Source organism: Nipponia nippon, unplaced genomic scaffold (assembly GCF_047370975.1).
Source record: "Nipponia nippon isolate SJK-2023a ecotype South Korea unplaced genomic scaffold, ASM4737097v1 scaffold_4, whole genome shotgun sequence".
NCBI classification, from domain to species: domain Eukaryota; kingdom Metazoa; phylum Chordata; class Aves; order Pelecaniformes; family Threskiornithidae; genus Nipponia; species Nipponia nippon.
Window position 1 is genome coordinate 84,804,356 of NW_028262358.1, and position 12,291 is coordinate 84,816,646.

A 12,291-nucleotide genomic window follows, 5' to 3' on the forward strand; every position below is an offset into this window, starting at 1 on the left:
AGCATGTGCACCATCCTATTTACAGCAAGAGAGAAATAAGACTCAGAAAGCTTTTACTGAGGGATATGAAGTTCTGACTCCAGTATGCACAAGGGAAGAACTGCCCAGGGTTCAGTTATAGATTTCTTGACCAAAAGTGTGGTACATAGAAAATAAACAGTCACAGTGACTAAGAAATAATTTTGTCTAGGAGATAAAGAATCCAAAAGCATCTTATACTCATCACAGATTTTTAGTAGTCCAATAAGCCAGTAAAGCTCATTTGTGAGCCCTTTGCGAACTGATGACATCTTTACAATATGAGGGAGCAAACTAATTTATGGGTTTCTGTATTAATCTGTGGATGATTGAAATGTCTTTCAAAAACTAATGCACCCAGAATGAAGGGAAAGCAAAAACAGTCTCTATCTAGAGAGGAATAAAGCATAGAAGAGCCAAGATCCAAGCCTGTATAATAAATAGGGCTAGGCCCCGAGTGAAATCCTGGATGAGCACTGCTAACTCAAGAACGTTCCAAGTGTAGGTTCCACTTCATCAGGAGGAATGTTTCATCTGCAGCATTCAGTGGAGGAGATGACAACTCCCAGAGCTGGCGCCAGCATGCTGGTGAAGGCAGCACCTTTGTAAAACATCACGGGAAACCCTTGGGAGGAGATCAGTTGCAAGCTGACAAGTTGAAGTCTCAGATACTGAAAGGTGTTGTATCTCAATAGTAGGAAAATGATGAAACCCTTTTCCTATGATAAGAAAGCAAATTGGATGTAATAAAGCACAGGAATGCAATAAAGATTAAGATTTATTTCCCTGACTTAGGAGCAAAAGGAAGAAAGAGTTATTTATCTTTCCCCTACTTCTTTTGCTATGATACCTGAAAGTAAGTTTTCACATTTTTCCTTCTTCATTTGCAAAAAGAAGCTGCAGAAAATCCCAAGTCTTCGCTGCTAAGTCTATGGAGACAGAATCCTTCTGACACCAACTGGGATGCAAATTTATCTGCTGTGGGCTTCATCACAGGGTGATGATCAAACAAACATTCAGATTTCCTTCTCCCAGTCTTTATGAGCAAGCCACGATTTGGAGAGATGAGCTGCACCTATATTTTACTGGTACTGGAAAGAAGTTCTTGCCAAAATTTTCCTCCAAATGTTATCGGTAGGTTCTCATTTCTTTCTTTTTACTATTTGGGAAACAGTGTGGGAAGGGAGAGGATCTTCGTTTGAGGGTTTTAGTTGCACTGAGTCAAGACTTGACAATAATTACAAAAGTGCATATAAGAGGATAATTCTACTGATGTAGTGTAATCAGATCCAGCACAACCATTATGTATCAAAAAAGATGTCAGTGTTTTAGTCGCAGTTCTTTTTTGATGTTATTTTAAAGGCAGAGAGGAGTGTCTAGCAGGGTACTGACCTAACTTTTTCTTTTTTTTTAGGAATTAAAATCTGAAAATTTCAATTTACCCTACATATTTACATTACTCTGAATTGAGGTCCCTTTCAGGACCATTCAGAGACCTGAGCTAAATGACAGAGATGTAGTTGTCCAGATCCCAACTAAGCAGCCAGGGCCAGTATGTGCTCATACACCTCAAAGGTCTCAGTGGTACAGACAACATTAAGTTTTGGTACCCAAAATGAAGTCAAATAACTTTTCAGGATGTGTAAATCCTCTCCATGCTCTGCACCAAGAGATCTTCAGTCTCCAGTGGACCAAGCTAAAGATTGTGAATCTAATGCTACATTAGCACAGAGCAATGCAGGACTGTGCAAAGACAACTAACTTTGGTCCAGAGAGCCTCTTAGCAAAGTTACTCAGTATAGAAAGGGTTAGCATGGCCCACATATGAGTGGTGTAGGCAGCGGACCTCCCTTGTCTGTTCAGATCACATAAAAGCTTCTTCTTTCACTTCAGGTTACATGGTGCATGGGTCACTACCTGCTGAGACGAGACATAGAAACTCCCGGTAATGTCTCTTGTTTCATGTAACTGACATGTGTGATGTGTGATGTATGTCCCGACAGCGAGTGGGAGACACAGAATAATGAGGACTGCTTGTAGAAAACCCTTAGGTACATGACTAATACAGACCTTTGCTGTTGGGACTGGTCATGTTCTGGTCTACGTCCATAATATTTACATGTTGTAGATATACCATAGAGAACACAACCTCTAAAATTAAAATTTGGTGTATACAGTATAGCCAGGCTGCCTTTCTACACTCAATAGTGGATTGGATTGTGAATATTTTTAAAAATTTATTCCATTGCTACTTAGCATTACACTCTGGTGGATTTTAAGGACAATTACGAAGAAAGTTTGTAAACATGCTAAGTTTTGGCACCGCTACATTCACTTTACTATTTGGGGGGGCAAGGGTGTTTCAGAATTATAGATAGATATATTCATCCAGTGCATTATAATCATTGAATTAGCTAGGAGAAAAAAGAAAGTCATTTCATGCAAGAGGAACATTTACAGTGTACGGTCAACATTTCTGGGAATTTATGATGGACACATTTATTTGAGGTTGTTAAGGAGGTCTTGCTCTGACTAATAAGTCCTTAGAGAGTCATAATTTAACCCTGATGGATTGATTACAGTAGATAATTCCTTGTTTCCCAAGCATTTTGTTAAAAAATCCTTGTACTCTTCCTACTCAGTTGTTTATAAATTATATTATCTTGTTTTCATCTTTGTAAAAATGTTAAACTAAACATGCCTTTATATATCTATTACATTTTTCATGAAATATTGTCTAGAGTAAGTCTCCCATATCTACAATTTCCTTTACAGTAATTTTTTACAGAAGTACAAGTGCTGATTTAACTGGCCATAAAAAGAGAACATTTATTCACAGCATTTGGCTTATATGCTATGTTCAGAGCGGCAAACATTTTTGATCGAAACAGCATTGGTTCATCTAGACCATCCCCCTGCCTGTGTTACTGCCGTTCATATTGCACCATTTAATTGAAAACTAAGCAGCCAAATGAATACTATTTTACAGCATCCAGCATTCCTTCCAACAGAACAGTGAAAAAATATATTGTAAGAACTAGTACCATCTGACAACAAGCATTTAGCGAATCACATTTCAAAGAAGAGGAAAAGAAAAATAAAAGGATTTCAATCATGTTATAAAGTACAAAACTCATGTTTGCTCTAAGTTCTGATGCCCAGATCTCTTTCTTTCTCTCCATCTCTCTCCAACCCCTTCTCTCCATCTCTCTGCAACCCCTTCTCTCCCTGCATCACACGACATTTATTTTCTCAAAGTTTTAATGCCAATTTCAGTATATTGGATTACAGGTGAGATAACTTCGTTGGTAAACTGACAGTGTGAACTTTATTACATTTGTATCTAAGTGTTTTTACAAGCCCAATTTTCAATTTGGTATATTCCTAATTTTTTAATTGGTGTAGTTAACATAAAAAGAATGCAAAAGTATAAATACTACCTTGTGTATTTCTAAAAATGTGTTCTCTGATCTGTTGTTCACTCAGGTATCAGAATCTTGTCACAGCATGATAGATGCCTCATAATAGTTTAAGTATTAGAAAAGCTGTAAATTAGTAAAGAAATCAAGCAATTGTTTGTCTTTATTATAAAATTTTATTTCTTTATCATAAACTATTTTTGGACCATACTGCACATTCCTGTCCCCAGCAAGACAGAGAAAACTTAGTTTAATTTTCAGGTCATGATTAGGACTTAAAAAATTACACAGACAGTTTAATTACTTATTCATTTTCCCTTTTGATTTAAACACTTCACATCATCAAAGAGTATCTGTCTACATCCTTGCATAGCATTGACCTAAGCTTTAAAGCACAATAAAGCAAGGTTATGTATGTAATCAATTCAAATAGAAGCAACACACTTTCACTAACTGTGATCACGTCTCAGGCAAATCAGGAACTAGCAGACTCAACATGGATTATAATTTTACTCCACACTGTATTTTCCTCTAGATAACACTCCAACTCCCAAAAGACAAATTTTGCAGTAAGCTCCATAATGAATTACTGGAGACCAGAGGAGGGAAATAATGCTTTCTCATGAAAGGGACTTCAAATTCATCCAGTCCCTTTTTCATAGACTCTAAAAACTGCATGCAGGTGTCACCTTTCAACTCCCACCTTGGGCTGAGCATCACAACACTGGCACAACAAAAAGTGCTAATGTAGAAGAGCAAGCTAATGTGATCTTCAATAAATCATTAGCCCATAGAACTCCTACTTTTCTCAAAGATCTGAGCAAATAGCTTGATCCTAGAGTAGTCATTTAATAATTTCACATGAGGAAGAGAAAATATGCTGCTGATATATATGTGCTAATATATTAGACTCAATATAAAGAATACAAACTTTGAAGAATGTTGGCATTTGAAAGGAAGTAGCTCAATGAAACATAAATTCAGGGACAAATATGGGAGATGACTCCAGTGCAATAGAAATGGGTAATGTCCATTAGATGTGGTTCCTTGTTTCAGACAAGTTATGAGTGTTAAAGTGAAAATCTAGGAAGGAGTCACAGGAAAACTCAACATGTCAAGGATCTGTACCTCTAAATGAAGTCCCATGACACAGGAATTGAATTAGGAAGGCTGAAACCACAAAACAGTAGTGATTCCAAGTCCACATCTGTCACTGCTAATGTCTGTTCTCAACATCCTATCATATCAGAGGGCCTATCTCTGAGTTACTGTTCGAGACTTAGAAGAACTGGGATGAAACTACTGCATACTATATTTATTATCTAGTCTATTATGTCTTAATATATCCATTAAGAATATAGTTGGTAAAATGTAGGAGAAATCTGCAATGATACAGTAAAGGAAGAGAGAAGAAAACATTGAATTAAATGGGGAATGCATTGATGAAACAGTATATAGCAAGCACCTTGCTATTTTTATTGTCCCATGCTTACGAGAAAAGGAATTTGTTCATTCTTGATTGAATTTACATCTCACACCAGCTGTGATTAATGTTACTTAGTTTTCATAAATTATCCTTGTCTCATCTATACCTTTTTAAAAAAAAAAGTTCCATTGACTTTAAGTGAAACAAGATAGAGTATTCAAAGCCCGAGACCAAAAGCCCTCCAAGACAACTGAAAAAACATTCCTAAGCTTTAGGAAGGCTTTCATTTAGGAATGGAATTCATTAATTCCTTCAATTTCATTGCACGCACAGCTTTTTACTGATTGAAAAAGTAAAAAAGAAAAACCTCAATCATAAATATTCACATTGCCAATTTTACAAATATCATGTCTAGTTACGACATACTGGTATATTAAAATATACAAGAAGGGTTAAAATATTTCTAAACTATTTATAGTTCCATGGACAGAAAAGCTCCCATAGAAACTCTCATAGTGTTTACACCAAAAAAAAAAACCTGAAAAAACATCAAGAAGCTACTGTTCCTTGAGTTCAGATAATCATTGTTTTCTTCCTACAGAAATATTAAGAAACATTTTAAAATTTTTCCCCCTGAGTTTCATGATGGCAGTTGTTATTTGTCATTGTGTGCTAAAGTTGTCACCTGTACAAACAGGTAAAGTATAACTTAAAGCTTACATTTGCAGTCCTGGACCTTTGGTGAATATGATAGATATGAAAGAACATGAGTTTAACAATCTGCACATGCAGCTTTGGGAAATAAAATTCATGGCCTCAATAACTGCCCTGAGACTGGGCTTAGAAAAATATTTTATACTCCAAAACTAGCCATCTTCTGAAACCATAAAGAGGAATGTTTGTTCCTGCATTTATTCAAATAGAACTATGAACAATGTACATTTTTAACACAGCTTTAAGTTTTAGCATATATTTTAGAGGACATGAAGCTCATTGCACACTGCATAGTCACTATCACAGCAAATGTTTCCATTGTAGGTCTTCAATGGGAAGGAATGTTGAAGATCACCTTCAGACATCCTGACCTCAGAGACAGACTTGTCAGCTTATCGTCTTCCTTTGTAACTCTTCTGTCTCATCCATCCTTCCTACTTCAGTTCACTTGGTCTTTGAACCTTGCTCTCTCTGTAATATATCATGCCACATTTTTCAAACCGCAGTATATGTTAAAAAAAAACAAAACAAAACAAGCAAGCAAGCTGTCTAGTACTCTATTCTCAAGCTGTTGGATAATGGAGAGTTCTCTCCTGTGTTTTCTAACTAACTACTGGATATAAAACTGGCTTCAGTTTCTCTTCCCAGCCTTCCCCTCTTCTTTCTTTCATGACCCCGCTTATTCTCCTCACTTCTGGTGTTCTTGCGAAACAGTAGAAGAATGCTGTTTACACCACAAAGAGAGCCAGATTCCCCATGCCCCACTCTGATCCTGGCTTTCATGATATGTTTCAGTCAAAGCAGTCACTGACAGCCTCATGAACTACCACAAGGCAGTCAGGACCTCCCAATAAAAAATATCTGATGAGAAAACTATCCATTTCCCTACTGATAACACTTATTTAAATGTGTTTATATGTAGGTGTTGATAGATGGAATAGATGACTAAATGCTATTATGGTCAATGGGGAGATCTCCATTTTATCCACTTAATGACCATTTGAGTCTAGTAAGATATTCCACTGATCCATCACTGTGAGTTCAACTCAGTTGCCCACGTGGAGGCTTTTAGTGCCATCTGAGATCTCACAGGTTATCTTGCCAAACATCCAGCTGTTTCTATACTAACTTGAGAGTCCCCTGGAGGTACTTCACAGCATCTGGCAGCTCTGAGCAGAAGTATTCATTCTCTGTGAAGTCTCAGATGGCAGTAGACACAAGTGCGTAGCTGAATGCTCCAGGCTTCACTGAACATATTGATAGTGACCATAAGGAGGATCTCGACTACTGTCTCATGTACAGACATTTACAAGTTGAAATTGGTAAGTTAGGTGATTAAAGGCTCATCTCCACACACACAAAGGAGCTCAGAGGCACAATGGCAGCTGGCAGAACCCCAATAACCCAGTCAGAGGAACAAGCCCCAGACCCATTCCCTCATAGGGCATCCCAGGAGGGTGTCAGCCCCATGGGCAGGGAGTGAGACCCATCACCACCAGACAGTTGGATAGGTTCCCCAGGCAGCCTTACAGACTGAGAGCAGATACTGCCTTTAAAGATATGAGACTTCTTATGGGATGCAGGAAAAAAAGCATCTTAAGATTGCACAAGACTTATTATACGATGTTTAGGGGAGGAACCAAAGGCAGGGAAAGGATGAAATAAGGTGGTCTGGGGAGGAACAAGGGTGGGAAAATAGAAGGATAAGGTGATAAGAGGGATAAGGGAGGAAATACGCGCAGCCAAATCTCAACTAGAGCTGAAGCTGGCCAGTACTGTGAAGGACAATAAAAATGGCTTTTTTAAATATGTAAATAGCAAAAGGCAGGCCAGAAATAACATCAGCCTGTTACTTAACAAGCATGGTCACCTCACAAAACAGGGACATAGACAAAGCAGAGATGTTTAATGATTTCTTCGCCTCGGTCTTCAGCACCGATGATGGCCTCTCGGACTCCCAGAGCCCTGGGCTAGAGAACCATGACTGTGAGAACGACAAACTCCCAACCAGCCCCGAAAAACTCCCAACCAAACCCGAACTTGTGTGGGACTTGCTGCTCCAGCTGGATCCCTATAAGTCAACGGGGCCCGATGGGATTCATCCGAGGGTACTTAAAAAGCCAGCTGATGTCATAGCGAGACCTCTCTCGATGATTTTTCAATGCTTTTGGAAATCTGGAGAGATCCCAGTCGACGGGAAGCTGGCAAACATTGTCCCAGTGTTCAAGAAGGACAACAGGGATGACCCCAATAACCACAGGCCTGTCAGTCTCACCTCTATGCCTGGCAAAATTATGGAGAAGATTATTCTGAGAGTTATTGAAAAACACCTGAAAGACAACGCAGTCATTGGCCCCAGCCAGCACGGGTTCATGAGGGGGAAGTCCTGCTTGACAAACTTGATTTCCTTCTATGATAAAGTTACTCACCTAGTTGACCAAGGGAAGCCAGTCGATGAAATCTTTCTGGACTTCAGTAAAGCTTTTGATACTGTCTGTCACAGTATCCTCATGGACAAAATGTCCAGCATACAGCTGGATAAACACTTAATGCAATGGGCAAGCAATTGGCTGACGGGTCGGGCTCAAAGGGTTATAGTCAATGGGGTTACATCGGGCTAGTGACCCGTCAGTAGCAGGGTTCCGCAGGGATCCATCTTGGGGCCAGTGCTCTTCAATATCTTCATAAATGACTTGGATGCAGGACTTGAAGGTTTGTTATCAAAGTTTGCCGATGACACAAAATTGGGAGGAGTTGTTGACACTCTTCAGGGCAGAGAGGCCCTGCAGAGGGATCTGGACAATTTAGAGAGCTGGGAAATCACCAACTGAATGAAGTTTAAGAAGGGCAAGTGCTGGATTTTGCACTTGGAACATGGCAACCCTGGATGTACGTACACACTGGGGAACAAGAGGCTGGAGAGCAGCCCCGCAACAGAGGGATCTGGGGGTTCTGGTTGACGGCAAGTTGAACATGAGCCAACAATGTACCCTAGCAACCAGGAGGGCCAACCGTGTCCTGGGGTGCATCAAGCACTGTATTGCTAGCTGGTTGGGGGAGGTGATTGTCCCACTCTACTCTGCCCTGGTGCGGCCTCATCTTGAGTACTGTGTGCAGTTTTGGGCACCACAGTACAAAAAGGACATGAAGCTACTAGAGAGTGTCCAGAGGAGAGCCACGAAGACAGTGAAGGGTTTAGAGGGGAAGCTGTATGTGGAGCAGCTGAAGTCACTTGGTCTGTTCAGCCTGGAGAAGAGGAGACTGAGGGGAGACCTCATCGCAGTCTACAGCTTCCTCACAAGGGAAGGAGGAGGGGCAGGTGCTGATCTCTTCTCCCTGATGACCAATTACAGAACCCGAGGGAACGGCAAGAAGATATGCCAGGGGAGGTTTAGGCTGGACATTAGGAAAAGGTTCCTCACCCAGAGGGTGGTGGAGCACTGGAACAAGCTCCCCCAGAAGACAGTCACAGCACCAAGCCTGACAATATTTAAGAAGCATTTGGACAACACCCTCAGACATATGGTGTGATTTTTGGGGTTGTCCTATGCAAGGACAGGAGTTGGACTCGATGATCCTTGTGGGTCCCTTCCAACACAGGACATTCTATGATTCTATAAACCAGCCAAACAAGCATATAAAACAGGCTGCTGGTTAGTACTCATGCCTCGCTATGCCCTGCATCTTATCTGCACAGTCTGTCCTGTCTTCTCATTAAACTCCATTTCTAATTATTTTCCTAACTTCCAAAAATACCTCCTTTTCTCTTATATCCCTTAAGTTAAGGGACTTAAGTTTTCTTTACTTCTAAGTAGCGAAAAAACTCATTGAAAACTTTCTGTCTTGGTAACTTTAATTATTCATGTAAATATAAGAGAAAACAGAGTCATTTAATTTTCCTGCATCCTACCTGAAGCAAAGGCTATAGCATTGACCTCATGGGCCCTCAGAAATCTGTCCATATGTACTATCTGACTGTTCAAGTTTCATCATTCAATAGTATGGTACCAAATACACAGAATTTCATACAGGGTACCACAGGAAATTAAACTTCCTTCCCATAGAAATACACTGTCTTCGAGACCGCCTGAGGAACCTGAAGTCTATGGGTCTATAAGTTTATGGGTCCTGGTGAGATGCATCCCAGAGTCCTGAGGGAACTGGCTGATGTAGTTGCCAAGCCACTCTCCATGATATTCAAACAGTCATGGCAGTCAGGTGAAGGTCAGGTAAAGTCCCTGGTGACTGGAAAAAGGGAAACATTGCACCCATTTTTAAAAAGGGTAAAAAGGAGAACTGTGGGAACTATCGACCTGTCAGCCTCACCTCTGTGCCTGGGAAGATCATGGAACAGATTCTCCTGGAAGCTATGCTAAGGCACATGGAGGACAGGGAGGTGATTCGAGACAGTCAGCACAGCTTCACCAAGGGCAAGTCCTGCCTGACCAACCTAGTGGCCTTCTATGATGGAGTGAGTGCATCTGTGGACAAGGGAAGAGCTATAGATGTCATCAATTTGGACTTCTGTAAGACATTTGACACGGTCCCCCACAATATCCTTCTCTCTAAATTGGAAGGATATGGATTTGATGGGCAGACTGTTCAGTGGATAGCAAACTGGCTGGATGGTCGCATCCAGAAGGTAGTGGTCAATGGCTCGATGTCCAGATGGAGATCAGTGACAAGTGGTGTCCCTCAGGAGTCCATTCTGGGGCCAGTGCTGTTTAATACCATTCATCAATGACATAGACAGCAGGATCGAGTGCACCCTCAGCAAGTTTGCAGATGACACCAAGCTGAGCAATGCAGTTGACATGCCTGAGGGAAGGGATGTCACCTAGAGGGATCTGGACAGGCTGGAGAGGTGGGCCTGTGTGAACCTCATGAGATTCAACAAGGACAAGTGCAAGGTCCTGCACCTGGGTCAGGGCAATCCCAAGTATCAATACAGGCTGGGGGATGAAGGGATTGAGGGCAGCCCTAAGGAGAAGGACTTGGGGGTACTGGTAGGTGAAAAGCTGGACAAAAGCCAGCAGTGTGCTCTCACAGCCCAGAAAGCCAACCGTATCCTCAGCTGCCTCAAAAGAAGCGTGGCCAGCAGGTCGAAGGAGGTGATTCTGCCCCTCTACTCTGCTCTGGTGAGACCCCACCTGGAGTACTGTGTCCAGCTCTGGGGCCCTCAGCACAGGAAAGACATGGACCTGTTGGAGTGGGTCCAGAGGAGGGCCACAAAAATGATGAGAGGGATGGAGCACCTCTCCTATGAGGAAAAGCTGAAAGAGCTGGGGTTGTTCAGCCTGGAGAAGCGAAGGCTGCAGGGAGACCTTATTGCAGCCTTTCAATACTTAAAGGGGGCGTACAAGAAAGATGGGGATAGTCTTTTTAGCAAGGCCTGCTGTGACAGGACAAGGGGTAATGGTTTTAAACTAAAGGAGGGTAGATTTAGACTGAACACAAGGAAAAAATTTTTCCTGGTGCGGGTGGTGAAACACTGGAACAGGTTGCCCAAAAAGGTGGTAGATGCTCCATCCTTGGAAACATTCAAGAACAGGCTAGATGGGGCTCTGACCAACCTGATCTAGTTGAAGACGTCCCTGCCCATTGCAGGGAGGTTGGACTAGCTGACCTTTAAAGGTCCCTTCCATCCCAAAGCATTCTGTGATTCTATGATCTCCTACAGGAAGCTTTCTTACTGGAAGATTTCAATTGAATGGTCAGCCCTTCTGATAATCTGGGGCATGATTTTCAGAAATAGAAGCCTAAAGTTAGCCACATGAATCCATTTTTAGGTCTCTACTTGATTAAAAGTTGAGCTCCTGTTCATTTCTTTCAGATTGTTTCAGAATCAAAGACTGCATCAGCAGGAGAGCCAGAGAGCACACAGCACTACTGAAAGCCAGGCAGGTATCTGAATAGGACCTTATCTTTATCTATTCCTGAACTTTTATTTTTGAAAGGTTTAGCCCAGCATTCAAGTTGTTTCTTTGCAGGGAAAGAAGTAGGGAGAGATTGCAATAAAAAACAAACAGAAGAAGGTCTCTTCAATTCTAAAAGTCTCTGACTACCCTTTCCGATGTGCATTTCATTGCTGGCTGGGAAGGGAATTAGCTTGCATAATGCATAATAAACTCTGCTGAAGCTCAGATCTGTTATGCAAATAAACATATTAAATGAACGCATTTTCCAGGCAGCATAGCTTCTGCCAGGAAATTTGCTGAAAACATTGTTTTGCCATTGACAAAGGCAATGTGCCAAATTCAAACCTGGTGTGAGTGGGCGCAACTCGACTGGTTTCAGTGGCATTGTGCCCATTCACACCAGGTCTGTAATTGGCCTATTGTGCTTCAAAGGCTTTCATTATCCAAGATGTGCCAAAGTGCACATAAACAAATTCTTCAACTACAGAAGAGCTTTTTCAGGGTCAACACTAATTTTCAGTTCACTTTGCAGGCATAAACTCCTTCTGGCTGAGTTCAGTCTGTGACTGTACCAACTTTCTAAGCTACAGAATGAAAATCCTTTGGTACTCTCAATTCCCTCTCATCTGCAGAACTGCTAAAATGAGCCATCCTAGAAGGCAGCAGATTCAGAAATTGTATCTCAGTAAAGGATGGGAAACTGGACTGATTCAATAAAAATTGACCTGACCTTCCTGTTCTGACTTCATCCCAGGCAAAATCTCTTTCAAGTTTCAGAAATGTTTTATTTACTCTT

General features: G+C 41.2%; 1 long non-coding RNA gene across 1 annotated transcript in view; it reads left to right on the forward strand.

Moving 5' to 3' along the window:
* The first annotated feature begins 961 nt into the window (after positions 1–961).
* The window catches only part of LOC148053412 (uncharacterized), a 118,719-nt gene continuing 107,389 nt past the window's right edge, over positions 962–12,291 (forward strand). Inside the window, exons 1-2 of the long non-coding RNA XR_015708980.1 lie at positions 962–1,152; positions 1,912–1,963. This is a non-coding gene — a long non-coding RNA (uncharacterized LOC148053412). The remainder of the gene's footprint in view (positions 1,153–1,911; positions 1,964–12,291) is intronic.